The sequence below is a fragment of the Parus major genome, chromosome 8 (genome assembly GCF_001522545.3).
Source record: "Parus major isolate Abel chromosome 8, Parus_major1.1, whole genome shotgun sequence".
Classification (NCBI taxonomy): domain Eukaryota; kingdom Metazoa; phylum Chordata; class Aves; order Passeriformes; family Paridae; genus Parus; species Parus major.
This window is the reverse complement of record NC_031777.1, coordinates 13868083-13874634: the sequence shown is the minus strand read 5'-3', so window position 1 is coordinate 13874634 and position 6552 is coordinate 13868083.

Here is a 6552-nt window from a genome sequence, read left to right as displayed (position 1 = left end):
ATAAAAATCGCAAAATGGTCCACTGGTAGGACTAGGTGTATAAGGCTGCTGGAGCTGTGGCCCACTTTGCCACCTACTTGGCATCCCACAGAGAGAACAGGTCTGCGCTTTGATGTCATAGCAAAATATCAGGACTAAGTGTTCTTAACTCCGGCTGAAACCAGCGGGGCTCTTTCTGAAGACTTGCGGTGGGGCTGTAACAGTCCTGAGGAACTCGCAGGGCTGCCCGGAGCTTGTTTTGTGCTGCGGTGCTGTGGATCAGCTCCGCTCAAAGCGCTTCTCCACTGCACTGCCTCTAAGGAAAACAGCCAGGGCTGTTCCTAATTAAAGGAAGCAGAACTGCCTAAAGAACCCATTGGGGAAAGGAAACTGTGCAAGAGAGCAGGAAACTGAAGAATGGGGTGAGGGAAATGGCAGTTCACATCAACATAATGAAAGTTCATTAGTTTTTAGATACTCGTGTTGGGATAAACTCATCTTTCACGACCTCAGAGAACATGTGATTTAGGGCTGGATTCAACAGCCTCCAAAGTCCTTGGAGATGTTTCCATTGACTTAAGTGATGCTGGATCAGGACGCTGTTAATGCTCTTGGTCATTTTTGCTGCAATACACAGTGACTTGGGAAGTTTGAGACATTTACAGTTGTTACGTTTTTCTCAACTCCATAAATTATGTGTTTCATCAATTTTTGAATAAAATGGTCCTGATTACTAGCAGACAAAAATATGGCCTACCTTTTTATTGCTGCATAATTAAGTTTAAATTATCCTCAAATAAATCCTGTATTTTGTGGGGGTTTTACCTCATCTGAGCAGGACACAGATTTGTTGTTTTTATGTTGATACTGAATATCTGATTAGAAAATTACCAATCTTTTGGGGTGATTGCTGCCTTTTATTCTGTGACCAGGAATATGATCACATCCTGGGGGAAGAGGTTGTACAAGAAATACTTGAGTGCAGTTAAAAACACATTCTGTTTTGCATCAGTCTGACAATACAAAGCAAATTTAAGCCTGTCAGTGCACTACAAAGCAGCTGGAGCATGCTGGGCAATCTGGCTCATTATGAGTAAATCTCTTATCTTTGCCCTATTTTTCCACATTTCTTATTACTAAGGCTGCTTGTATGGAAAGAGGATTTGTAGAAGAATTATTCCCTACCTGAAATCATAATCCTCTTTGTGACATTGTAATAACTTCTTCAGCCACCACACGTAATATCATAAACACGTGCTGTTGACTTCAGTTGGAAACTAGAGAAAAAGAGCTCTGGAGAGACTAAGTCTGTTTTCTTGGAACGTGGGCCATAGTCTTACAAATATTCTTGCACATGAATTATTATAAGCATATGTGTAGTCCTGTTAAACTCCCTGAGTTTCAATTATCCCATGTGTAATTCCACCATAATCTATAGAATTAATGTGGCCCAATCAAACTTCTAAAACATATTTGATTTCTCTGTCTGCTCAGTGACTGAAGATGTGCAAGGGGGTGACTGGTGAGTCCTAATGGTGGAGGTGAGCCCAACCATCTCAGAGGTGGAGCCTTGTCTCCTTCCTACCCATCCGATCCTGATAAAGCACCTTGGTTTAATCAGCTGGCTCAGCTGAGGAGTGGGATGATTTCCCTAAAGGAAAAAGGGAGATAGTTTGGGAGAGCTAAACTGTGCACAGGAAGATAATTTGCCAGGATGAGCTCCAAAGGGTGATCCATAAGGGAAGGAAGAATGCGCTGCTGAGTGGTGTGGCTGGTCTGAGGGAGGGCAATGGGGTTCTGAACTGGGGAGAATGGTGGTGCCAGCCACGGGGCTGGGTGGAAGCAGATGAAGAAATAAATACACCACTGTGTGTGTGACTGTGGTCATGGGTGTGATTTTTGCCTGGAGCAGAGGAGTAGGTTCCTGGGTGGGAGCTACAGGGTTTGGAAGCAGAGGAGTGCAGGGAGAATTAAAGCAGGAGTTGTGCTGCCCGGGGACAGCAGGAGGTGACTGTGGGACGAGGGGCCCCATCCTGCACTGCCATCGATGGAGCTGGCTAAAGACACTGCTGGCCAGTAGCCTGCTGCTTGAGGAAGGGGAGGGATACTCTAGAATTTCTGAGTTACAACTATGTTTTCTCCTAAGGATTAAGGAAAAAAAAAACAGCAGTGAGTGAGTGAGCTGACCTGGTAAGGCCAAAGGAAGGCTGGGCTGCTTGCGTCCCCTTTGATGTGCCTCAGCTGAGACAAGGAGCTAACTTAGCCCTTTTGCAATTCTCTTGAATTTGGGGGAGTTTTCTTAGGCTGTCATATCAGTGCATTAACTACTCCCAGTGTTGTGAAATGGCCTGTCCCAGGGTGGTAGTGACGCTCACACTCAGTAATGTTTTAGCTTAATTAACTTACGTGACTAAAGTTATTAAAATTGCTGTAGGATAAATATGTCTTGTGACTCCAGTAAGACCTGCATCTTACTGATGGTCAAGACCAAACATTAGCAGCAGTATTGAAACTGCAAACAAAGGCCTCTAAAGAACACCCTTAGCACTAGCCAAAACTGTTCCTAATCTTCCATTTATTTGGATTCCTTTTCAAAATAATGTATATCCTAGGTAAGCTGGTATAAGGTTTATTCATATGTTACCTCAAATATCTCCTTTAAAGCATTGCTGTGTTCATACTGCTACTTATTTTGAAACAATCTGGGGGTATGCAGCATTGCCTTTGGTACTCTGATTAAACATGCCGTGCTGTATGTGTGCTGTATTGCCTCTCAACTACTTTACCAGATCATTCTCATCCCATGAGAGATCCCCTTGCCTTGCAGAACAATTACAGCCACTAAGAGGTGTTCGTAGCCCACTCCTCCTTCCTCTGTACCAGACTACAGAAGACAGCATTTTCTCAACAGTCATTAATTCTACCCAAAGGTAGCTTGAAAGTGTCTTAAAATCAACATCTGGAAAAACTAAGTACAGAGACTTCTTTCAAATACCACAAACTGAATCATGGGGCCAAATTCAGCCTTGATGGAATTATTATCTGATATCTGTGTTCTGTGTTTTCCCTACATTACTTGAGTAAATTCCCTTATATGGAGAGGTTTTCTGAGATGTGCATGATGCCAAAATGCTCAGAGAATCACATAGGACCAAACCTAAAATACTGAAGTAGAAAAAGAAAAAAGATATTCAAACACAGATTTTTCTTGAAAGTGTATTGTTGAAATCCCTCTTTTGAGTAGGGAACTTAAGCATCAGTTCTGGCAGCTGTAATACGGGGAGCCCAGTCTTAACTGGAAAGGGAAAGACTACTCTTTGTGACTAATTTTTAAGGACATAAATGTTCTCATGTTTCTGATAAAATAACTTGCTGAAGGGAAAGACTTATTTACATTTTTGTAGTTTTAGAGATTAAGCTGTATTTAAACAAAACTATATATTCAGTTTATTAAAATATCTAAATGTTTGCTTCTTAATCCATCACTTTTTCATTGCTTCTAACACTGATGTCATCTTCTGTCCCCCATACTTTTATGGGAATGGGGGAGGGGGTTGTTACGTGCTTGTGCTAGCTGTTCATAAATAAGCTTAAGGCAGACTTTTCTGCTTTTTTTTAATACTTATTTTAGGCTCATGACCTCCTCTTAAAATGTGAAAGCTGCATGCTTATCAGTGGGGGTATAGCTCAAGAATAGTTGAGTTCTGAAGTACATTCTGTGGTAATATAGGAAAAAAAAAAAAATCAGATATAATTTACCTGCAACCCAGTTCTGTTAGGGGTCCTGTGTTGTCACATGTCCCTCCCTGGCTCCTCCCAGCCTGAAAGGTGAAAGGTTTGCTGCTGGTGCTGGTTTTTAACTTGCAAAAACCAGTTCACAAGCAGAAGGCAACCAAGGACTTGAGATTGCTTGCTGTGCAATCAGAATGCCTGACATGTTTTACAGTTCTGTTCCTCAAGCACAGGAACAGCAATCTGTTGAGTCAGAGTGCCATTTCTCCCTCTCTTCTGATGGCTGCACTTCTCCAGCAGTGGGACATAAACACTCACAGCCAGCCTGTGTCTCCAGCACGCAGGTGCCGACGTGTTTGACTCCGTGTTAGCAGCCATCAGGTTTATTCACAGTGATATTTACCCACAACAGAAGGAAATGGCTGCAGGGACAGCATATGCTACCAGAACTGCTCTTTACGAGGAAGACAAGACTTTGTGTGTTTTTCTTCCTTGTTCTATTTCATGTGTGTGAAAGAAAACCAAAAAACTAAGCTCTTGTATCTCAAGGCAGACTTTGGTAGGTGAATAACCTGGCACTGTATCTTTGTGCCACTTGCAAACACTAGAGCACTTAAAGTGGCCTTTTCCTTCTTTTTTTTTGCTTCTGATGGCTCTTCCTAAAACTTCCCATCAGTCACACCGTAGCTCCTGAAGCTCACCGAGCTTCCTTGGCAGCGCTGGATGAGCCAAGGCCGGGACCAAGCAACTGGCACACAGCAGAGTTTCTCCTCCCCACGGCAGAGGATGAGCCACAGGGGATGGGCACACACACACACACACAGACACACACACAAATACACACCCCTACTGCCACACCTGTGTTTGAACTGCAGTTCTGTGGTGACACAGGGAAAGGCCAAGGCTCACATGAGCTCTGCTGTTTGCAGCTTCACGGGAACTGCAGCTCCGGGAGCTGGGGGAGCACCTCTGCCCTGAGGAGAATGCCTGCTGCCTCAGAATTATAAACACTGAATATTAAGGATGTGTTGCACTCTTAAACTCTGAATGGATGCAAAAGGTAATGATATAACAGGTTAATTCTAATGCAGAATGACTCTGAAGTCTGCAACTTTCCTTATTTTTCTATGAGGCTTCGCGAGTCAGTTTTGCCCTCTCTTTTGGAGGGGATATATCAGGGAATCAGAGAAAGGGAGAAAACTGTAACTTTGTGGTATTTTGTGCTTCTGTAATTCTTGGCTTCTAGTTACCACTTTAACTTTCCATATATACATACGAAATATAGATTTTCACATATATATTTTGAATAAGCAATTTCTGTCTCTCCAGGATGCAGAAGAAGTTATTACATTTACTATTTGGCTGAATCCTGCTCAGCATGATCTGAGATTGATTTCAACACTTTATCTCCATTCCTGAACCCCCAAACTTGATTTTTATGCCATGTGAGCACATTCTCTCTGCTTTTATTTCAGTGCAGCTCTTAACAGGTCTGGATGAATTTGCGTCTTTCAAGGCCTGGTGTTAACACCAATTTTTTCCTTCATTCTCCAATTGTGGACCCCAATAATAACCTCAAAGAGGATTGATTCAAGATAGCACATGGTAACCTTTATCATATGCAAATTCATGTTGCATTATTCAAATTTATTAATTTGGCTGCCAAACACAAAATAATTACAATTGACCTGTGAACAGATCAGTTATTTGATGGTTAAAGTCTTCATGTTCACTTATTGGAACAAGACTACTCTTGGGCAATGCTGTTTTTTTAAAAGGTTGGTTAATTATCCAGTAATAATAATCTTCATTCAGTTGTAATTATCAAAATGTTAATATGGAAAAAAAAAAAACAACAAACCTTCTCCTTGCTGCCTAATTCCATGACTTCTTCCAATTTTAATTATCTAGGCAGTAGTTCCTAAATGAGACTAATTCCATTGTCAGAAATACTTTCCACCTCTGACAAGGTATTCTCACAAGCTTGAGAAAATGTGCTGGTTTTTGCCTGTTAACTTTAGTTCATTATCCTGTGAAATCTCATGATAAAGTTATAACTAGAAATGAAGATAATTTCAAGAGCAAAACACTACACAGCAAGTGATGGTCAGAGTGCTTTATGGGGTTATTTGGGACTGGAATGGTGCAAAGAAGCAAAGAATGCTGAGTGCTGCACATGAGTGACTGGCTGAGATACAGTGGCATTTAGCCAGAGGCTGGCTACCATGGCATGGAAACTCAGTTATTACAATGGTTTGGATCCCAAATCTGTTTGAATAAGAGAGGTTTCAAATAATCCATGTCACTGTTAATGTACTTCACTACATGTCAGAGGATGTGATTCAGACTTGGGGGAGAGAAGGGAATTAGGAATAGCTGATGCTCAGATAACTGAGACTGTCCCAGAACACAGAATGCTGAGGTTTTTAGCCACTTTATCCCAGATCATTAATCTTGTCTGTTTTATGCTCGCATTGCATCCCGCAAAACTTCAGAATTTCCAGAAGATGTTGAGTGTGGGTTTTTTTTGATGGTTTGGGTGGGGTTTTTTTTGCTTGTTTATTTTGGCTTTGTGTTTCTTTGGTGCTACGGAAAAGTACTTTTCCCCCTTCTTTTTCTTTTTAGTCCCTCCCAAACTGAAACAGAGACTGATATTTTAAATAATTATTTGCTCAACTTTTAGTGCAAGCAGCATCTATTTTTTGAGACTAAATTACATCAATATGATGTGCTTAGTGTGTGCTTGGTGTGCTTGCTCAGTAGCAAACGCAGTACTGGGATGGTTCAGTTCTGTATCTGCAGTTCCCACATGTGTTGACCCATCTCCAAAAGGGGCTGTGG